We start from the raw sequence: 24735 nt of genomic DNA on the forward strand, positions 1-24735 counted from the left end.
GAGGCTGGTTATATGGATTTCTCTTCATTGATGATATGCTCTCTGCCATTTGTTGCATAATTCCCTATTTAGGTGGCCTTGTCATCATAACATGACTCTCTAATGGCATATTAAAGTATGCTTCTCCTCTCTTCCTTTTAGAGTAGTTCAGATTATTTTGTGGTCCATTTAGAATACAAATCCCAGCTATCTTCATGATTCTGGAACTGCCCTTCCAACTACTGATTAGTTAGTGGGAAGTCTTGGGATCTGTCAGGAATCAACATGTGATTCTGTGTTTGATGGCTTTTACAAGGAGACTTGTGAAGCGTTTTCCTTCAAACCTATGTTGGAAATGCCTTTAGTGTCAAGTGCATCGTGAGCAGCAGTTCAGCTGAAATCAAACCCGGGTCACAACAGGCAGCACCACTATGTAAACAGCATGAAGATTTAACCCTTAGCCTATGGGCCTTTCCTCCCACCCGTTCCCCCCCAGTGCAGAGACATTTCTTTTTAGCTATTTGGGGTAGTTTGAGCTTAGGCTTTCCATGCCAAATTTGTGTCCTTTTTTTCCAACATCCTAGGGATTCTAAAGGTAACCAGAGTTTGTGGGTTCCCCTGGAGGAGACCAAGAAATTAGTCAAAATACACTGAAAATTTAACTTGTTTCGGAAAAATGGGAAAAAAGGGCTGTATAGGAAATCAAGTGTTTTTTCCCTGAAAACAGCATCAACAAAGGCTTTGCGGTGCTAAAATTCCCAACTTCCCAGATTTCAGGAACAGGCAGACGTGAATCAGAAAAACACATTTTTCAACACAATTTCAGCATTTTACTGGGACATAACCTATTTTTACTATTTTTTGTGCTTTTAGCCTCCTTCCAGTTAGTGACAGAAATGGGTATGAAACCAGTACTGGATCCCAGACAGCTAAACATTGCTGAAAAGTAGACAACATTCTGAATTCAGCAAGGTGTCATTTGTGTAGATCCTACAAGGTTTTCCTACGGAAAATAACAGCTGAAATAAAAACATATTGAAATTCAGGTGAAAAAATCAGCCATTTCTCTCCATGTTTTACTCTGTAACTTTTTCCAGATTTTCAAAAGTAAACCCTGTTACGTCTGCTGGAATCTTCTGGTTGCGGGGATATATAGGGCTTGTATGTTCATCAAGAACCCTAGGTACTCAGAGCCAATAAATGCGCTGCACCTTGCAATGGGTTTTCATTGTATACCGGCTATGCAGCACTTCATTTGGTGAAATATAAAGAGTGAAAAATAGGTATCAAGGAAACTTTTGAATTTCCAAAACGGGCACAAGATAGGTTGTTGAAAAGTAGTGGTTATTTGCACATCTCTGAATTCGGGGATCCCCATGCTAGCATATCAATTACAGGGCATTTCTCAAATACACTTTTTTATTACACACTGTATTACATTTGGAAGGAGAAGAAAGACAATGGGCAGTAACATTTGTTCTTCTATTCTGTATTCCCCCATGTCTCCCGATAAAAATGGTACCTCACTTGTGTGGGTAGGCCTAGTGCCCGTGACAGGAAACGCCCCAAAAAACAACATGGACATATCACACTTTTACAATGAAATCTGCAGAGTTTTTTGCAAAGTGCCTGTCTGTGGCCTTTGGCCTCTAGCTCAGCCGGCACCTAGGGAAACCCAGCAAAACAATACATTTATGGATAGTAGACACCTATGGGAATACGGAATGGGGTGACTTGTGGGGCTCTTGCCAGGTTCTATTACCCAGAATCTATTGCAAACCTCAAAATTTGGCAAAAATCACTTTTTCTTCACATTTCGGTGATAGAAGGTTCCAGAATCTGAGAGGAGCCACAAAATTCCTTCCACCCAGCATTCCCCCAAGTCTCCTGATAAAAATGGTACCTCACTTTTGTGGTTAGGCCTAGTGCCCGTGACAGTAAATGCCCCAAAACACAACATGGACACATCACATTTTCTCAAAGAAAACTGAGCTGTTTTTTGCAAAGTGTCTAGCTGTAGATTTTGGCCTCTAGCTCAGCCGGCACATAGGAAAACCGAGTAAACCTGGACAAATCAGAAAACTAGACACCTAGGAATATTCAGAATTGGGTGACTTGTGAGGCTCTCTCCAGGTTCTGTTACCCAAGATCCTTTGCAAACCTCAACAATTGGCAAAAAACACTTTTTCCTAACATTTCGGTGATGGAAAGTTCTGGAATCTGAGGGGTGCCACAAACTTCCTCCTACCCAGTATTCCCCCTTGTCTCCCAATAAAAATGGTACCTCCCCTCTGTGGGTAGGCCTAGTGCCCACGAAAGGAAGTGCCCCAAAACACAACATGGACACATCACATTTTCCCAAAGAAAACTGAGCTGTGTCTTGCAAAGTGCCTACCTGTGGATTTTGGTCTCTAACTCAGCCGGCACACAGGAAAACCTAGCAAACCTGGACAAATATGAAAACTATTCACCTAGAGGAATTAAGATGGGGTGACTTGTGGGGCTCTCACCAGGTTCTGTTACCCAGAATCCTTTGCAAACTTCAACATTTCGCAAACAAAGCCTCTTTTTCCTCACATTTTGGTGATGGAAAGTTCTGGAATCTGATGGGAGCCACAAACTTCCTTCCACCCAGCATTCCCCCAAGTCTCCCAATAAAAACGGTACTTCACTTGTGTGGGTAGGCCTAGTGCCCGTGAAAGGAAACGTCCAAAAACACAACATGGACACATCACATTTTCCCAAAGAAAACTGAGCTGTTTTTTGCAAAGTGCCTAGCTGTGGATTTTGGCCTCTAGCTTAGCCTACACATAGGAAAGCTTAGTAGTAAACCTGGACAAATCTGAAAACTAGACTACTAGGGGAATTCAGAAAGGGGTGATTTGTGGGGCTCCCACTAGGTTCTGTTACCCAGAATCCTTTGCAAACCTTAACATTTGGCAAAAAAACACATTTGCCTCACATTTCAGTGATGGAAAGTTCTGGAATCTAATAGGAGCCACACATTTCCCTCCACCCAGCATTCCCCCAAGTCTCCCAAAACAAATGGTACCTCACTTGTGTGGGTAGGCTAGTGCCCGTGACAGGAATGGCTCACACAAGGGCCAATGGTAGTGCTTGCATGAGGGCTACTGTTCACCCTGGAGTGGTCCATTCCTGACGCAGGCACTAGGCACAGGAACACAAGTGGAGTTGTGTTTTTATCAGGACAAGTGGAGAATACTGGGTGGTAGGAAATTTGTGGATCCCTGCACATTCCTGTAGTTTCTGTGATGAAATGTCAAGGAAAAATAGTGTTTTTAATCAACGTTTCACTTTTGCAGGGTATTCTGGGTAAGAAAACTTTGTGAAATCCAAACACGTCACACTTCCGTGGACTGCCTCGGGTGTCTAGTTTTCAGAAATGTCTGGGTCTAATAGGTTTCCCCATATGGCCGCTGAGCCCAGGACTAAATACTCAGGTGACTGTCTTACAAAACCAGGCTGTTTTGTGGTAGGTAATTTTGATGTCTCCACATCTGTTTTGGGTACTTCCCTGTTGGGGTCAATTGCCCACCCACTAAAGTGAGGCAATGTTTTTCCCTGGAGACTTAGTGGAACGCTGCGTGGTAGAAAATTTGTGGCTGCCTGCAGATTCCAGGACTTTCGCTCACTGAAATGCAAGGCAAAAGTGTTTTTTAAGCAAATTTTGTGATTTTCAGGGGATTCAGAGTGAAGGGAAACTGGTGAGAGCCACGCAAGTCCTGCACCCTTGGACTCCCCTGGTACTAGTATGTTAAAGTTAATCCACCGCTGACACTGGTTGGTTTTAGTACATCCAGAAATTATGGTTTCAAAGCATGAATACTTATCCAAGAATCTGAATGTTGAAACCAAGCCTTCGGAAGGTGGGCCATAAAGCCACGTCCAGGCACCAACCTCTTTATGGTCCATTCACACCCCATTCACACACAACAAACAACCTTTTCATGCCACCGGCCACGGGCCCAATCCATCCAATCATTGCACTCACATTAACTTACAGCTGCCAGTCAAGGGCCCATCACATTCATACGCCACAGGACGGAATAAGTTTGACTACATTTTACCACCTGTTAAGTACCTGCCTCCTTCTTCCTGAACATTACCAAAGGCATGCGTAACAAATCTTCACTAATTACTCCCATGACAGCCACCCGAGGCTCAGGAAGACATTTTTTTCAGGCGCCTTTAGTGCACTCACTGTGCTAAATCCAACTCCTTCCAGTTTGTGGATGCAAGTTGGGGGTGTCCGAGTATGCTGTACAAAGCAATTCCTTGAACTGAGAGAGCATATCTACCTTTGAAACTAAGGCAGACATGCCGGGGAATTCTTGCAATGTTCCCTAAAGAGAAGGTCATAGGCTATGAAAAAGGATTGTGTTTGGCACACAGGGGAGTCCGTGGGAATGTAGCATATGTCCCAGCCAACATTATGTGCAGTGCTGTGACTGTAATGCACTTATCACACAGCAAACTTAACATCTACTAAATTCTGACGGAGGATGAACATGAACAGCAGGTCAAACACTGACCCATACATGTCATTGTCCTTCAGTGCTGGGATGGCACCAATGGGTTTGAATCCATAGGTGTAGATGATGTACATCTGTACTACCTTTACTATCTGCCTTCTACCTGTGCAATATCCCTGTGAAGGCACACCTACCATAAGCTTTCCTTACCCATTCATGTCTCTGTCCTCAACAGAGTTCTGACTAATCCTGTATAATTGCCAAGTCAACCCATACTAGTTTGTGGATGCAAGTTGGGGGTGTCCGAGTATGCCTTGGGAGGCCTATTCCTCAAACTGAGCAAGCATACCTACCGTTGAAACTAAGGCAGAAATGCTGGTGAAGAAACCCTAAGGTCTCTACAGTAAAAAGCCAAACAAATATCCTGTGGGACTCATTCACCAACACTTCTACTTTGGCTTTGAAAGTGAAGCTACAAATTGAGTTTGCACACTTTCAAATAGGTAGAAATGATGGAGAATATGTCTGACAGGACATTTGTTTGACTTATTACACTTACTCTGGTTCTCATTGGCAATCATGGTGATCCTTCTGTAGCATACATAAGTTCCATAACAAGCACTTCAAACTTCAGTCATGCTTTTAACATTTTGCCACACAGGGTTCTCCCTGACAATGTGGCATATGTTCTCTTCACTAGTATGTGCAGTATAGTGACTATAATGCATGTTAATTGAACACAACACCTTCCACATTCTGACGGTGGATATAGGTCTCAAGCAGGCCTTAAGGAAGTTCATGATTTCCTGAAGTAGATGAAGTAAAATTCTGTGGCTGCTTGCCTAACGAAGCAGTGGCCCATGGACGTTTGGTATCCATGCACAGCCACTGAAAGGATTACCCAACGTCAGTTTCACCTCAGTCGATTTCCCAGAACTTTGCTTTAGTATAATACAATGTAAAGCAAGTAGGGACACAGAGGCCTGGTTGAGATTTGCACTGGGGACAGTAATACCGACTCTCATGCCGCTTTCTATGCTTCGAGCACATCTTACAGTGACAACATGAATGATCCTTTTTGGGTGTTTGAGGAATGCGATCAGCAAAGTGTTGCTCCTGCAGCCTTGCCACATCCTCCAGAACATATGAGGTGGAGGCAACTGCTGCTGCTTCTGTAACAGCAGTGAGGATTTCAATTACAGACAACTGGAAGTCAAGGAAAGTCATGAGTCTTCCTGTGGTTGTCTCATGGTAAACAACATACACATTGTATGTTGCCATATGGATCAAGTGGGTAAACAGTTTTTTGTACCAAGTGCGAGTTTTACGACACGCATTGTATGGTTGAAGAACCTGGTCGTAATTGTCCACTCCACCCATGTACTTATTGTAATCAAGTATACAGATGGACTTGTGTACTTTGGCCATCTGACCACAAACCGTGATGGGGGAAGTGCTCTCATCATGAATTGTAGTGAGCACGTATACATCACTCCTATCCAAGAACTTGACTGCGAGCAGTTCATTGGAACTCAACCGAGTACTCTGGGATTTCTGGAGCTTCTTGCAAACAAGCTCCTGCGGGAATCCTTTGCGGTTACAATGAACTGTACCGCAGGCCACAGTGCCAGCTTTGTAAAGCTCACTGAACAGCTCTACTCCTGTATAGAAATTGTCCACATAAAGATTATAACCTTTGTGAAGGAGTGGCTGGACAAGTTCCCATACAATCCTACCTGTGACCCCTAATGCAGGAGGGCAATCTACAGGGTTTAGGCATAGTCCTTACCTGTATACACTCTCAAGCTGTACACATAGCCAGAAGAGCTCTCACACAGCATGTACAGCTTTATTCCATAACAAGCTCTTTTGCTCGCAATCTCTGGAAACCTGGCAAACAAATGTTCCACAACAGGACAACTTTTGAACAACCTGTCATGGTCTGAATGGTCCCGGGCAATGCCTCAGAATTGTCAATGAAATGCAGCATGCGCTGCAGTAGCAAAAAAACATCTCTGCTCACGTATGGTGCGAAGATGGCGGTTACCCAAACTGTGTGAGTCGTCCAGTAGGACTGCAAGGTGGGTTTCTGCACTAACCCCATTTTGAGTGTAAGTCTCAAAAATATCTTCAACTCTGTCAGCGAAGTGGGAGTCCAACAGCGTGCCCTAGAACGGGGCCCTAGAGTGCCTCCATGCTCCCTCAGAAATTTGTCTGCACGCAAATTTGTTTGCTGCGCAATTTCCTGAAGGAAGTCAACATCCAAAAATAGATGCACGTAGTCAACTGGCAAAAAGTTGGCCTTATCGACTTTACATCCAGCATCACCAGTAAAAGGTGGAATTTGGGGCTGAACTAAATTGGGGGGCTGCCAAGAGAGCACTCTCTCTGTGCTTGCAGCCACACAGACCTGCTCTCTGGGTTTGGCTGACCTGCTGTTGTCCTGCTGTACAGGCCATGCTTTCGAAGAGACAGCACGACTGTCATCATCGTCTACCTCAGAATCACTGGAGGAGGTGTCGTCAGATGGGACTCCGCCGACTGAAAATTCACTCCAAGATTCTGCCCCATTGTCCTCTCCCTCAGATGCTGTCTCAGTCTCTGATTCTGCCTCAGAGCTATCCTCCATAACCTGAGTTGGGGCTTGAGCAGCAGTCATCCAACAAGACGCCATTTCTGCTACTGGCTAAACTGTCCCTCTAAAGTACTAGCTCCCTCTCCCTCTCTCTCTCTCCCTCTCTCCCTCTCTCTCTCTATATATATATGTATATATATAGAGAGAGAGAGAGGGAGAGAGAGAGACTGACTCTATGCATAATTTCTTTGTTTTTTTATACATGTGTGCTTTCCCTGTGGCCGATCGTGACCCCATGGCAAAGCACATATGTATATACAAAAAATTCCCCCATAGGGAGTCAGCCCAAAGGCTGAGCTCAACATTTTCTTTTCTTTTTTATAAATATACCCTTGGGGGGGCACGATACAGGAAGGGCCAACCCCGCCATTTTTTATTTTTTCAAAACAAAAAAAAATGTTTTTTTCAAAATCTGGGGGCGCGATCACCCCCCAGAAGAACCCCAACATATATATATTTTTTAATGAGTTCCCCCATGGGGGGCTGGCCCATTTACACAGGGGCATACCCCCCAAACAAGATCCCTGGTGCCTGGTGCCTAGGAAACGGCACCAGGGAGGCATCAATGGAGAGGGGAGACTCTCCCCTTTCCATCGACGCCTCCCTGGCATCTGGGAGGCCATTTTGGCCTTTTCTTCCCCACCCAAGTGGGGAAAGGATGCTTACATGCTCCTCCGCTGCTCCAGTAGGGAAAAATGTGACATCAGCACACCTCGCGGCACACAGGCATCATGGGGGGATTCGGGGGACATGCGAAGTTCTTTCGCATCTCCCAGGTTAATAAGAAAATAAATAATCCTCCGCCACTGGTTGTGACCCGCACCAGGAAGCTAGTGCGCTGACGCCCACACCAATGAGGTTAAGGAAGCTGCCTGACAACCTTTTATGTTGCATTAGCATTCCTCCTGTTTTTTCCTATTCCCCACCTTTGTTATTTTTTCCCTCTACAGTTTCTTTGGTAACAAATCTACCATCTGTTATATTGTCCTTGCTTTTTGGATTATATTTTGAGTTTATCATATTGATGTGTTTTCCCCACACCCTTTCCCTTCTCAGGGGAGTCCTGATTCAACACTTGATTGTGGACTTATTGGCTTAATTCCTGCTTGGTTAGGTTCACTCTGGTCCATCATTCTGAAGCTGATGTGTATACTTGTTTTTTATTCTATCACTGCCAATGCTTCCTGCCTTTCCCCTTCACTAAAGCTGTGTGTTTGTTCTCCTAGTGTGTCATTCTCTCTCGCTCTTCTCTATATTTCTCTCTCTCTCTCTCTCTCTCTCTCTCTCTCTCTCTGTCTCTCACTCCCATTCCTCTTTCCCTTGGGTATTTGGTTTTGCCTTGTATGTATTCCTTTGTACGGTCAGAATTACATTCTGGAAGTGGGGTGGATTGTCCCCAGAATCTGTGGGATATCACTCACAATTCCTGACAGGATCTTGTAGAAGGAGGTAGGTATTTTTTTATTATGCACATCATAGGGAAGGAGAGAAAAACAAACAGTCCACTAATACATCCTCCCTGGTTACATCATAAAACAAGAAAAATCTAGCAAACTGCAATGGGACCCATGTAAAGGGTTCTCTTAAAATTAGCAAAGAAGCAATCCCTTTTCGTAGATAAAAGAACACCACCCATATTTTGTGGCATGCTTCATCATTGGGTTTTATCTCTCCATGGAAATACCAGTCCTGAGTAGGGTCACCTCCTAAAAAAGATGATTTGATATTATACTTAAAGAACAAAGAGAGGAGCTAACATTGTTTAGAGGAGTAACCCAGTTATCTTTTTTAAGGCGCCTCAGCACATGATTAAAAAGATTGAAGGCTTTAAAAGGGACTCAATCTGTCGAACAGCCTAATCTCATCAACATATTACAGGAAGTCTATTAAGCCACATCAGGTCAATGGCTTTCGTCAAGATATTGTTTTCCCTGTCGGTAAGTACCCACCTTTATACAACTATTTATGTATTAATCTGGGGCATTAACATACATATGTTATGCACTTTTGCCAAGAATACAAATATTTACTTGTATCAGGACAGTATGGGAATCTCTAATGTTTTAAACTAATTGCCCCATGGAAAAAATGAAGATGTCCTCCTGTAATCATACATTCGTCTTAAGCCCTGCCTCATAATTGTGCATTCTCCCCTATCTTTCATTGAAATTATGTATCAAAATTTTTGTTTTAATAGCTAAATCATCTTTCTCCTTCTGAACATGTGATATTGAGTGGCCTTTGATTTTTAATCTACCCAGTTGCATTGGCAGTGTTTGAAATAATTTAGTGCACAGCTTTGACATGTCTTTTAAAGGCTTTTTATGGTCTTTAATGGTCTTCAAGGTGTTTGGCAGATTCTGATCATTCTTAAGTGTGTATAGCACTCTCTTTTACTTATAACGTTATATTTAGGCAACCATTCTGATGAAGAAACATAGGGCCTGATTCACAACAGCGATGGATACCCTGTCCGACGAAATCTGAATCCCATAGGACATAATGGGATTGGATTTCAGCAGATTGGATATCCATCACCATTGTGACGGAGTAACTTGTCTGGCAATATCTGAATCAGGCCCATAGTCAGATTCAAAACACTCAAATATAATCTCAGACACATAATGCATTAGCTCAATTTACCAAACCTCTTTTATTGGATCAACTATAGCACACAGACACACACATGCAGTACTAAACCTTTGAAAGGTCTCAGAAAATTAATCCGAAATATTCTCTGTACGGTTGTTTTAGCCTTTACTTTAGATATAGTGATTATTTATGTAATTTTAACACAGATGATTAACCTGTGATTGATATGTTAATCTATCTTGTTGATGAATACATTGTACTCTTGTTCTCTACATGGTAACTCTGTCAGGCTGCCTACAGAAATGCACACTTTTTGCTCCATGGTGCCTAGGAATGTGTGTGTGATATCTGCATAGTTTTTGTGATGAAAACATATTCTTTAAGTACTACATTCTATGCCTAAACAACTTCAAAAACATTCCACAAATTGGACGTGTGCTGTAGAATGCAGCACAAATGCAATTTGTGGAATGTTGAGAAGTGAAAACATTTCTCCAACTTTGCGCCTGCTTCAAGAAGGCAATATTTTTTCACACAAGGCCAGACTGGGAATATTAGTTGATCTGGCTTTGGGTTCAAAACCTGTGTGCTTGTGCTATAATGGCCAAATTCCGCCTACGTAACGCAATCTTGATGCAAAGCAGCACAAAGCGGTGCAAAGTGCAATTTGTGTGTTCCACTGGAAGTAAATCCCCTTCCCAGACTTTGGGGGTCATTACAACATTGGCGGTAAAAGGCGCTTACCGCCGTGCAGAAGACCGCCAATACACCGCCGCGGCCGCGGAATTCCGCCACAGACACCCACACAAGTCCGCCACACCAAAGGTCAGTGACCACCTCCACGCCAACAGAAACACGCCCATGCTATTACGACCCACGAATCCACGCAGCGGTCTTTCAACTGCGGTATTCCATTGGCGGTACACACCGCCGTGCTCAAAATACACAAACATCTACAAAACACCGCCACTTTGGACAATTCCAAATACACACACCTGATACACATACAAACACCACTCCCACACACCCAACGCTATATAAAACACAAACACACATCACCCACAAACCCCTACGACCAAAATGTATTTACGAAGGCCAGAGAGACAGCACAGAATAGACAATCGCACCACACAGAGGCACACAACACCATCACCCACACAACATCCACGCACAAAACACCACACACCACTACACATCACCACACACATCAACACTCACACCGCCCCACACATCACACACACCACCCCATGTCACACCAAAGACACCCCCGCTTTTCCGAGGAGGAGCTCAGGGTCATGGTGGAGGAATTCCTACTGGTAGAGCCACAGCTATTTGGCTCACAGGTGCAGCACACATCCATAGCCAGGAAGATGGAGCTATGGCGAAGAATCGTCAACAGGGTCAACGCTGTGGGACAGCATCCAAGAAATCGGGAGGACATCAGGAAGAGGTGGAACGACCTACGGGGGAAGGTGCGTTCAGCGGTCTCCAGGCACAACATCGCGGTTCAGCGTACTGGCGGCGGACCCCCACCTCCTCCCCCACAACTAACAACATGGGAGGAGCAAGTCTTGACCATCATGCATCCAGAGGGAGTAGTCGGTGGAGGAATGGACACTGGTAAGTCAATTCTTAACTATCATATACCCCACCCGAACTGCATGCTATCACACATCCCCACCCTCACACCCTCCCCTATCACCCAAACTCCTCACTAATGTGCTCAGAACACAAACCACACATCCCAACACCAAGCCCTGCCTTACACAACTAAGCATGGACACCCATCACTAAAGCATGCTCACTGCACATACCCATAACAACCCCTAACCATCATCACACAAGCCCCCACACAGAAATGCTTGCAATGGGGTACACGCTCACCCACCCATTGCACACCATGACACACACACATGCAATAATCATGCTCTTATGCCCCTGCAGGATCACGAAGGACCGTCACCACCCCGGAGGGTCCAGACAACTCCACTCCACCCACAGAAGAGGCCCACAGTGACAATAGCAGCTCTGCCCTACTGGATCCTGATGACCAGCCCGGACCATCGTGGGCCTTGGGACAGTCGGTTCCCCTCGCACAGGCACAGCCCAACACTGACCTTCCACCCTCTGGTAACACCAGCACAGCACCCACCCAGCGGGCCCAAACCTCCGTACCCAGGACAGGTCAATCAGCTGTGTGTCCACCACTACAGGGAACCCAAGATAACCCACCACCCCAACCACAACAGGGACCTGGGGGCAGTGATAGTGGGCACACAGTCCAGGGGACGGAGGCACAGGAACACAGGGGAACTGGGAGGGCTGCTGTGCGACAGGGGGAGGACAGGCCAAGGGAACCCACTCTCCACGAGGCCCTCTCCTCCATCATGGGAGCATACCACCACTCCCAGGAGACGATGGCGACGGTCCTGGTCAAGTTTCAGGTGACCCAGCGCCTGCAGGAGGAACAGTATTTGGGGTTCAGGGAGGAGCTCAGGACCAACAGCTACGCCTTGAGCACCATCGTAGGAGTGCTGAAGGACATACAGCAGACCTTGAGGGACACCGTGGCACTCCAAGGGGCCCCTGACACTAGCATGGACGATGAAGTGCCCACCACCTCCGCCGGCGCTAGTGGACAGGACGCCCCGCCACAGGACCACCACACCAGCACCCCACCCCTTGCAGACGGACAACCACCACACAAGCGGTCCCTGAGATCCAGGAACAGGACAGAGCAAGTTGGCAAGACCCCCACCAAGAAATGAGACCACCCTGATTGTCCTCCCACTGTCCCACTTTGTTACCCTGTCCATACTTAAACTGCCCCAGCTCCACTTCCTTTGCCCATATGGCCAGTGCACCTGTGAGACTAATAGACTGGACTCTGCCATGGACATTCCTCCACCATCACCCATCACCATTTTACAACCCCCCTCCAATTTTGAGCACTTCAATAAACACCCTTGAACCACAAAACAATGTTGAGTCAGTCTATGATTTGGTAAATTGTATTATCAATGACCGAGTCAAAATGCGTTTCTAGTTGTAAAGGCAACATACCTATGTCACACATCACAAGTCCCTGAGGATGCATGCAGATGACACACATTGGTGAGCACACCTGTGAAACCGTAATGTAAAGGAACAACTCAGTTACCAAATAATCCTATGAAATTACACACAGGATAGAGGAAGACGTGTGACAGTGAATGTAATGGTAAAAATGAAAATGTTCTCACCTGTGTGTCACTGGAAATATTGCTGTATGACTGACTCCCTGTTGTCGTTGTCTTCTTCCTCAGCTTCCTCCTCATCACTGTCCACAGGCTCCACAGGCTCCACAGCTGCCACAACACCGTCAACTTGACCATCTTTCTGCAGAAAAGGCACCTGGCGTCGCAAAGCAAGATTGTGAAGCATCGAGCAGGCGATGATGATCTGGCACACCTTCTTCGGTGAGTAGAAGAGGGAACCACCTGTCATATGGAGGCACCTGAACCTGGCCTTCAGGAGGCCGAAGGTGCGTTCGATCACCCTCCTAGTCCGCCCATGGGCCTCATTGTACCGTTCCTCTGCCATGGTCCTGGGATTCCTCACTGGGTCAATAGCCAGGACAGGTTGGGGTAACCAGAGTCCACTAATAGCCACACACGGTGCCTCTGGAGTTCACCCATCATATCAGGGATGCTGCTATTCCGCAGGATGTAGGCGTCATGCACTGAGCCAGGGAACATAGCATTTACCAGGAAGATGTACTGGTCTGCCAAACATACCATCTGTACATTCATGGAATGATAACTCTCCCTGTTCCTGTACACCTGTTCACGCCTGTGGGGGGGGACCAAAGCCACATGGGTCCCATCAATAGCACCTATGATGTTGGGGATATGTCCAAGGGCATAGAAGTCACCTTTCACTGTAGCCAAATCTTCCACCTCAGGGAAAATTATGTATCTCCTTACGTGTTTCAGCAGGCCAGACAACACTCTGGACAACATGTTGGAAAACATAGGCTGGGACATCCCTGATGCCATGGCTACAGTTGTCTGAAAAGAGCCACTTGCAAGGAAATGGAGCACTGACAGCACCTGCACATCAGGGGGGATTCCAGTGGGATGGCGGATTGATGAAATCAGGTCTGGCTCCAACTGGGTACATAGTTCCTGGATAGTGGCACGGTCAAACCTGTAGGTGACGATTAAATGTCGCTCCTCCATTGTCAACAGGTCCACCAGCGGTCGGTACACCGGAGGATTCCGCCATCTTCTCAATTGTCCCAAATGACGTGCCTAGGAAGGACAACAGCGACCACAGAGTCAACTATTTACCAGGTATGTACCCACAGTTACACAGAACACGACACCAAACACAAAACCCTTCGTGTATGTGTGTTGAGTGTAGGCCTAGCTATGTGTGACGCAGAAGTAAATGAAGCCATGTGGGCCCCTGAAATGGCGTCTGCCTGACCTCTAAACTGGGACAATGGGATTGTGGGGTGACTGCATTGCCGTTGCACTCCGTCGCGGTAGGCGGCGCAATGCTGCATTGGTTAACATTGGACCCTATGGGTCCCAGGAGCCAATGAACAAGTGGGCCGCCGGTGATGATACGCACCGCCGCAGACGTCACCGCCGCGGACGTCACCGACATTTTCTATCTGTTCAATCACTAGATACCTGATCTTCGACAGGAGAGGACCTACACTGCACGTGCTGCTGGAAGCGACGATGGCTGCTGCGTCTGGGGAAAGGGCCCCTGCCTTCACTGCTCAGGAGTTGGAGAAACTAGTAGACGGGGCCCTCCCCCAGTACACACTACTCTACGGTCCTCCAGACCAACAGGTTAGTACACAGGTAGCACATTGTATGGGCTAGGCCTGGGTGGAGAGGGCTGGTTGTAAGAGGGAAGGGGGCAGAGTTCAGGGAACATTAATGCATGTGAATGAATGTGCCACATGGCTAGGGTAGGAAGGGGGGGACACTCACATCGACGGTGCAGTTGGTAATGACTTCTCTTCTTCCCTTGTGCATGTCATATAGGTCAGCGCCCACCAGAAGAAGGACATTTGTCGTGCCATCGCCAAGGACGTCCGGACCCTGGGGGTCCACCAGAGACGGGGCACCTACTGCCGGAAAAGATGGGAGGACATTCGTCGCTGGAGCAAGAAGACGGCGGAGGCTCAGCTGGGGATGGCCTCCCAACGTGGGAGGGGTGCCCATCGCACCATGACCCCCTGATGTTCCGGATCCTGGCGGTGGCCTACCCTGAGTTGGATGGGCGCTTTAGGGCATCACAGCAGACACAAGGGGGTGAGTACACTCTCATTCTGTGGACTTTGCGCACAGTGGAGTGGTGTGGGTGGGGGAGGATGCCTGTGGGTGTACCTAGACAAGGCAGAAATACGTAGGCTAGGCCCCTCCGTAATGCAGGCCATGTGGCACTCTACCCCACCGCAGTAGAGTGCCAAGAACAGGTATACATGCCCTTGTGGCATCCATGTGTGCAGAAGTCCACCATAGCCATGTAGGCCAGATCCCAGAATCCCAGAAATTGCATCTGTAGAGGCCAGGAGCACGGCATAGTGCAGGGGGCTGCTGTGTCTGTATTGTCCGCCAATGGTAGCAGTATGCCATGCACTCAACCTGTCTTTCTTCTGTCTCCCCCCCCCTTTTGTGGTCTCCCTGTTCTTTTGTGCATCAGCATCATCAGGCGGAGGTACAGTGGCACCGGAGCACGAGGGAGCTGCATCCCACATGGCCATGGAGGGTCACACCACGGACTCAGAATGCACCAGTGGGACGGAGGGCGAGGGGAGCTTCACGTCGGCCACTGGATCACCAACCAGCGACACGGACTCGTCCGCCGATGGGGGCTCCCTTGAGGTGGCGGCACCATCTGTGCGCCCCACTTCTACAGGTACAGCCACCACCTCCCCTACCAGCACTGCCCTCCCAGCAGCCCCTCAGCGTTCGCCCCGTGCCCGCTCACCCAGGAGGGTGGGCATCACCTTCGCCCCAGGCACCTAAGGCCCTGCCCCAGTCACCCCTGCTGCCCTCAGTGAGGAGGCCATTGACCTCCTCAGGTCCCTCACTGTTGGGCAGTCTACCATTGTGAATGCCATCCAGGGTGTAGAAAGGGAGTTGCAACACGGTAATGCATTCCTGGAGGGCATTCATTCTGGTCAGGCTGTCCTTCAGCAAACCCTGCAATCTCTGTCCTCAGCACTGATGGCAGCCATTGTCCCTGTGTCTAGCCTCCCCCTCCAACCTCCTCCACCCAGACCCAATCTCCTGTACCCCAGCCTATCCCAAGCACACCATCAGACCAGCATGCACACACCTCAACAAACAAAAGTAGCTCAAGCAAACATAGGCACCACACAACCCACAGGCACACACACAAGCATCACCCACATGCAGACACAGCAACATCCACTGCCTCCACTGTGTCCCCCTCGTCGTCTCCCTCCTCCCTCCCAGTCTTGTCTACACTCTCACCTGCATGCACTACATCTACAGGCACCAGGACTCGCACCAGAACACCCAGCACCACACCCCGCTCACCTGCAATCACCACCTCCACTCCCATTTACACGTCCCCTGTGTCCTCTCCCAGTGTGTCTGTGACGCCCCCTCCCAAAGTACACAAACACAGGCACACACCCACCCAACAGCCATCCACCTCAAGACAGCCTCCAGTACCTGCACCTGCACCCAAAACACCTAAAGTGACACCTCCTACAACCACCTCCTCTTCCTCCACTCCCAGACCCCCTCCAGCTACCCATCCCAGTGTTCGTCAGAAACTGTCCCTCTACTTCATCAGTCCCGTCGTAGCGCCTCAGCCAAAAAGCCTCCTGTACCAGTGGTGCGTGTTCAAGGTGTGTGGAGTGCACCGGCCACCAGGGCAGGCAGTGTGACATGGAGCCAAGGCACTGCCAGTCCACCCCCTGTAAAGGCTCTGAAATTGGAAAGTGGCCAACGGGACCGTGTGAAGACTCCTGGAGCCAAAACAACTCACAGGGGTCCCAGGGGGATAGCAGAGTCAGCTGTGACTCCTCCAAAGGTGGGGAAGGGCCAGAAGAAGTCTGCACAGCCTGGTGTGAGCATCACGGCAGAGAAGGGCGGCATCCTTCCCGGCGGCCGGGACGCCACCGCCAGCACCGTCGTCACTGGTCCGGAGACCACCGCCACCGCCGGAGTCATTGCCCAGGAGGGCCCAAGTATCGTCACTGGTCAGGAGACCACCGCGAGAGTCATTGCCCAGGTGGGCCCAAGTATCGTCACTGGTCAGGAGACCACCGCCACCGCCGGAGTCAGTGCCCAGGAGGGCCCCGGCAGCCACAGCCCTGCTGGGCAATGAGGGACCGTCATGCCACACACCAATGCCCAGTCCAGAGAACGTCATGCCACACACCAATGCCCAGTCCAGAGCCCGCCATGGCTTAGCACAGCTGAACAGTCCAGAACCGCCATGGCAAAGCACCACTGAACAGTCCAGAGACCGCCATGGCAAAGCACCGCTGAACAGTCCAGAGACCGCCATGGCTAAGCACCGCTGAACAGTCCAGAACCGCCATGGCTAAGCACCGCTGAACAGTCCAGAACCGCCATGGCTAAGCACCGCTGAACAGTCCAGAGACCGCCATGGTAAAGCACCGCTGAACAGTCCAGAGACCGCCATGGCAAAGCACCGCTGAACAGTCCAGAACCGCCATGGCTAAGCACCGCTGAACAGTCCAGAGACCGCCATGGCAAAGCATCGCTGAACAGTCCAGAACCGCCATGGCTAAGCACGGCTGAACAGTCCAGAACCGCCATGGCAAAGCACTGCTGAACAGTCCAGAGACCGCCATGGCAAAGCACCGCTGAACAGTCCAGAGACCGCCATGGCAAAGCACCGCTGAACAGTCCAGAACCGCCATGGCTAAGCACCGCTGAACAGTCCAGAGACCGCCATGGCAAAGCACCGCTGAACAGGGCATGCACTGCTGAAGAAGGGAAAGACCGCCACATCAAGCATCGTTATCCCATGTGCACCTGGGACAGTGATGGGACAGGAACTGTCACGGGGAGACTAATCCAGTCTGGGCACCAGTCCCCCTCCAGAACCAGTGGTGGCTGTTATCTACTTGAGAGACTGTGGCTTTGCACTCCCCAGGATATGGCAGTGGGCAAACCACCCACTGTAGAGACTTGTGAGACTGTGGCTTTGCACTCCCCAGGATGGTACAGTGGGCAAACCACCCACTGTAGAGACTTGTGAGACTGTGGCTTTGCACTCCCCAGGATGGTACAGTGGGCAAACCACCCACTGTAGAGACTTGTGAGATTGTGGCTTTGCACTCCCCAGGATGGTACAGTGGGCAACCCACCCACTGTAGAGACTTGTGAGACTGTGGCTTTGCACTCCCCAGGATGGTACAGTGGGCAAACCACCGACTGTAGAGACTTGTGAGACTGTGGCTTTGCACACCCCAGGGTGGTACAGTGGGCAACCCACAAACTGTGGAGACTTGTGAGACTGTGGCTTTGCACTCCCCAGGATGGTACAGTGGGCAAACCACCCACTGTAGAGACTTGTGAGACTGTGGCTTTGCACTCCCCAGGATACATCAATGGGCACCATCCGGAACCATGGAGTCCTCCTTCCTCGTGGGATGTGTTCAGGTGAGTGTTTTCCCATTGCAGGAACTGTTTCCGCCGTATTTTTATCCACGGTGAATCCGCCCCGGAAAAGGTGGCGGATTGGCGGGTTGTGATACTATGGGCGGTACATTGTCTTCCGCCTGTCTGTTGGCGGTGACCTCCGCTCTACTTGTCTGTACCGCCGTGGAGGGTGGGGTGTTAAAGTGGCTGTCTATGTTGGCAGTTTCCGCCACGGTCATAATTCCATTTTTTTTGTCCGCCGGCCTGTTTGCGGTATTACAGCACCTTTAACACCGTCCGCCAGGGTTGTAATGACCCCCTTTATGCTGCTTTGCATCTCTTTCTATAACTTTGTTGTGGTGCAAAGCCTTGGTAAATCTCCCCCCACTTTTCTTAAATTATAAAAAGGCAACATCAATCAAGGTAATCCCACCAGACATTCTGGCTGTTTTCTACTATACTTCTCTATGCCCGTATCGATCAATACATATTTTAAACAAGAAATGTATAAATCATTAAACTAAGGGTAAACATTGACTTTTGCACTAGTGTTTATGCTTGTTTCCCTCTGATTCTGTGCGCTTGAGGTATTTCTCTAACAAATCATGTTACCATAGACACAATCGCTCATTTTCAAAGCTGCATCATAAGGTCCTCCAGCGCATGTTAGTGTTGCAAATGAAGGAACATTCTTTCTGGTTCTATTTATTTTTAGATGTGTATAACTTTCAAAAATACGTGGGTTTGCCATAATGCAAACTTTTGCTCCAGTAAATCTGAGGCTTAGGCTAAAGCGGTGATTAGTTCCATGATCAAAATTCCTCAGTAATTTTAGATAACCTTTCCTGGTGTTAAAATTCGAAAAATAAGTGTGATGAAATGTAGAAAAAAAATCTAAAATTTAAAAGGTGTGAAATTGCATTGTTAAAATATGAAAAATTTGCAGTTGATATTGTGCCCAGCATTAAACACGATCTGCTTCTCCCTTTCTGATTTTGGCAGGAAAATATAAAGAGAGAAAGGCCAGCCGTTTTTCTACAGAAAGCAAAAAAAGGGAGCATCTGCAAAGTTTTCTGATATCAGTTTCCTAAAAAGAAATCAGTCAGTTGCGTAGTTATGGCCCTTTTCTACTGAGATTACCTTTGTTTGGTTGTGCTTCAAGAATGTATATTTTACACTTGTCCCGTTTACACGGCCATTTCTAGAGCTATGCAATATACGTGGTCACTTTAGACGCCACCCACTGGGGAGGGTGGGAGTCACTGCTATGCTCTACCTCCCTGGCCTCCATGAGGCCTGCAATGCTTAAATGATTTCCCTTCCTAAGTGTTAAATAATAGTTTGTAAAGTCCTAACATTTTAGCCAATGACAGTCAGCATGAGTAACTTTCTATGGCTGTACTCATTTATAATGGTAAAAATTAAACTAGACTTTTGAAAGCCCCAGCCTGTAGGGTCGGTTAGAGGTGATTTCACCAGATAAAATCCATTGTCCCATTTCTCCACTTATGATTCACCATGATGTTTTAAAATAATTTTAACCCCCTGGTGATGCTTGGTTCCTCATCCAAACATACATCCAAACATACATTTTTGCCTGTATTTCTCTAGTGTTTTTTTGCCCAGGATGCCTGATTTGGGTAGTCGTAACTGGCGTTCAAGCAATATACCTGCTGGGAATTAAAGGTACAGCTCTTTTGACCGCTGGCCTACCATCGCACAGCCCTCCCATATGTGCTGGAACACCACACCAGTCCACCTGGACACTTCCAATTCCCTGCATTTTGGAGTAGTACAGTAATGCTATTTACATTTTACAAAATGTAATTCACAAACTATGGGTGGAGATCTCCATGTCTAGGTATATATGTTTGTAGTATATGTGGGAGAAAACAGGGGGAGGGAAAATGGGGAATTATTATTACTAAATAGGTGGAGTTAATAGAAAATTAGGGATGAGTTTTGAGTAGAACATGTTAAAACAAACACACTCCCAGTAACGAGTAATAATATCCCAGCAATTCACAAAATATGCTGCTAAATTTAGTACAGCCCAAAACATTTGTAAATGTAGTCCAGTTGGGCCTTGGAGTATGTCAGGAAACACACATATGAAACAATAAAGGCATAGGAATTAATATTTAATTTAATTAATTACATCAATGCTAAATATGTGAAATACTGTGTGCATCAGTAACTGACGTACATATTAATGTATATTTATTTAGGTATATGAAAATATATACATATAACAATTATGTTGAATAATTGATTATTTCTATTTTTTACTAAATAGAATAGAACAATTTATTTAAAAATAACATTTTAGCTTAGTCTTCTAAACATAAAAAATGAAATGGAATTAAAGGCCTGATTTAGATCCTGGCAGAGAGGTTAATCAGTCAGAAGCATGTCAGATATCCTGTCTGCCGGATTATGATCCCCATAGACTATAATGGGATCGTAATTCCCCAGACGGGATATCTGTCATGTGTGTGATGGAGTAACCCCCTCTGCCAAGATCTACATCAGGCCCTAAGACAACTTTTAACAAAGTAAATGAAAAATGGTAGTGAGAGTGGGTGGTTACATTTATACATTTAAAATATTTTAACATTTAAAGGAAATGTAGTTTAAGGTGGTATGGTATCCCAACTCTATATTGTATTAATTCTGTGTTAATATTAATCGTTTTAAATTAATTTAGATTTTAATATTAATAGTTGTATTTTTTAAGATTGATTCTTTAATATTGTTCCCTTTATTGTTCTATTTTTCCATTATGCACATCTCCATGTTAGTGACTGTTAGAAATTAGGTTTCTGGTTGGATCGTGTATGTACCTCAGCCAGGCAGAAACCATCACTCTTGCCAGGACAAGTAAGTTGCACACTAAAGATAACTTATGCTCACCCCCGATAGCTTAGCCCAGAGCAGTCAGGCTTATCCTCAGATGTAATGTGTAAAGGGTGTGGCGCAACACACTCACACCAGTGACACAATAAAATACACCAAAACGGAAACCTCACAGAATGATACAAAAATAGGCTTTTATATTGTAAATATCATTGGTCTGCACAATGACATAAACCATACAGATAATACACCAAATGCATTTACTGCAGAAAAGCTCTGTATCATGATAATACCAAGTTCGGGATGTTATACATTAGGGAGCACCAATAATGCATGTGGCAAAACAGCATGAATTATCAATATTGTGCTCATTAGATGAGTGCTGCAGAATACCCATTATAGTAACCAAACAAGAATCAGCAAAACATACCTAGCAACAACAGAGCATATGATGCAACAGTTGGATTTGGCAGTCACCCTATGGATCACCAGGTATCATTAGTACTCTGCCTCATATGCTGGCCTGAAATGTTATTCTAAATAAACAGGAGTCATAAATTATTTCCCACCGAAACCACAGGCCACATCGCTCTTGCAGTTCTGGTAGGCCAGTTATGGTACTTTGTGAAGCCTACTGAAATCACTAAATCTCCCTGAATCCCTAGCTCATCTCGGGAGGTGGTTCCACGCCTCGACTTCAAGGTGCGGGGGAGGAAAGGTTCCCCAGGGATGGATTCATGGCCTCCCTTGGCCCCACTCACCTGTGGTACACAGCAGGGAAGGGAAGAGCTCCACAGTCTGTTTTACTGTGTGACCCAGGAACGGGAAGAACTGTGAGTCTGATCCCCTCAGGGAGTTACAGTAGAACCTCTGGGTGGCTAGTTGAGGCTCTGGCATCCAATTGTGGGTGTTACTATGTCCTGGACTTCCCCCCAAAGTCAGGAGCGGCATTGCTTGACCTGGCAACTACAGGGCCTCGTTGCACTGGACAGTGGCTCCCAGTTCGATTCCTCACAGGTAGAAGCAAAGACTTCGCACATGGGGCTGCAGCCCTGGGGAGAGAGTTCCACAGCTTGAGCAGAGTCTTAGGCTGCAGGCAGCTGGATGAGGGGATTCTTAACATTGGCAGGCCTCGCACATGGGGCCCACACCCCAATTTTAAGCAGAGAAAAGCGATTACATAGAGGGACCATGAGCTCAGAACACATAACAAAAAAGTGGAACAAATAAGTGCTCAGCACCTGCCCCCGGGGCAGATAAAGGTCTCCTATGCGCTAGATGATGAAATGGGGGTGAAAGTAGAAAAAGGGCTCACCAGGCGCTAGCGTACATAACAATAACAAAGATGAAGGCACTCCTCACATATTATTAAGAGAAGGATACAGCACTCCCCCTAAGCTGATCCTAGAAGATGCCAAGGAGCTTGAAATAGCACTTCTCCATGCGCTGGGCTCCTTGGGAAGCACTTGAGGGGCACAAAGGGGTCAGGCAGGCCAGCTCAATGAAGCAAAGGGCTATTTGGTGGTTCCTCCTGGCAGGGTGAACCCCAAAGTCAGAGTGCAGCTGGCAGCAGTGCAATAAAAAGAAAAGCAATCCAGGGAGTCCTTTATGCCACCCATCAGCAGCAGGTAGCAGGGCATCCACAGAAGAGCAGTCCAGATGAGTCCTTTGTGCAGTCCAGCAGTCCTTCTCGCTGAGATTCCGTCCCAGTTCCAAAGGTGCTCTCAAAATCATGAGGTCAGAGCCCCTGTACTTATACTCTAGATACCCACCTTCTAGAATGTGGGAGAAATTTCCAGTGAGATCTGAGCAGTTCCGAGAAATTCCCTTCTCCCATACTCTGCCTCCAGACATCAGTAGGGTTTAAACTAGCCCTTTGTGTGATGGCAGAACACATCCTATACAAGTGTAAAGTGTAAATGACCCTCCCTCTCACCCATCCCAGGAAGACCATCAGTATAGATGAACTAACTTTTTGCCTCTACTTCCCAGTTTGTTGCTGTGTGCTGGACTCTGTTTTTGCTGTTTTAGTTACTCTGGGCACTCTACCACTGCTGACCAGTGCTAAAGTGCAAGTGCTCCCTATGTGAAATTGTATGTGTAATTGTTACGTACTGCGCTGGACCTCTCACCTCTGGATACCGGGTTGGCGAATACACCAAGTCTTCTACAGGTTCTGGATACTCCCAGATAAGGGCGACCCCTTCTAGTAGCCACGGTGCCGCTTGACAGGCTACGCCAAAGCAGACCGTACCCTCCAGAAGGAGTCCCAGAGGGAAAAAACCCCAACACTGGGGAAAAAAACTTAAACAGGAACTCCTGAAGAAAACCAAGAAAAAACAGGACTAAACAACAGGAAACAAAAATAGACAAAAATCTCCCAAGGTAAAAAGCAGGAACAAAGAACAGGCAAAAATCTCCCAAGGCAAAAAGCAGGAACAAAGAACAGGCAAAAATCTCCCAAGGCAAAAAGCAGGAACAAAGAACAGGAGTGAACAGCACAACCAGAAGGAAGTGTTTGCAACGCAAGGTGGAACAAGACTGACTGACTTATATACTGAGAAAAGGGAAGTGACATCACAGGAAAAGGAAAGAACACCATCTTGAATTGGGAAGAGCCCATAGACCAGTATAGGAAAAAGAAAGTAATATAAAAGAAAAACAGAGCATGCTGGGACAAAAACACGAAGAAGACAAGATGGACACAACGTGGACAGAGACAGGTAAAAAGACCAGACATACCCACCAAAAAAGGAGAAAAGAAAGGGCTACAGGTAAGTGTAGCGTGACCGGAAGCGAAATATATTCTTCCCAGAAAGTGTAGTCAAAAAACGCGGGGAACGGCGCTCCGAGTATCGGTAGTGCGTTCCATCCGTGAGGACAGAAAGAGATGCTGCGTTTGAGCGCGGCGTTACAGTAGGTCCCCTCCCCGAGGCACCAGGTTTGTCAGGATGACTGTCAAAAAACAGGCGGACCAAACGGGGAGCATGGACGGAGGAAGCGTCCTCCCAAGAACAGTCACTGAGAGGGTATCCCTTCCAATGGACCAAAAACTGTAGTTTGCGTCGAAAAATTCTGGAGTCACAGATTTCCTGGACTTCATACTCAGGCTGTCCGTTAATAGAAAGAGGAGGCGGACGCTAGAACTGGCGTTGGTGTGGATCAGGAACAAAGAGTTTCAACTGGGACACATGGAAAACAGAATGAACCCTCCAGGTATGAGGTAAGCGGAGACGCACAACTACAGTATTCAGGACCTGTAAAATCCGAAAAGGTCCATAAAAACGTGGCTTGAACTTATTGGTGGAAAACCGGGAAGGTAGGAATCTGGAAGAAAGCCACACCTTGTGGCCCACTTGATACAAAGGTGCAGCTTGTCAATAACGATCCGCCTTTCGTTTCATTGCTTGTTTCGAAGCTAGGAGAGTTGTGTGAAGTAGGCCCTGGATTCGATGGATCTGTCGTAAAAAAGAAGTGACAGCAGGCACAGAAGAGGATGTTCGGGAAACAGTAGTTAAAGTCCTCGGAT

This window comes from Pleurodeles waltl, chromosome 8 (assembly GCF_031143425.1).
Source record: "Pleurodeles waltl isolate 20211129_DDA chromosome 8, aPleWal1.hap1.20221129, whole genome shotgun sequence".
Taxonomy (NCBI): Eukaryota; Metazoa; Chordata; class Amphibia; order Caudata; family Salamandridae; genus Pleurodeles; species Pleurodeles waltl.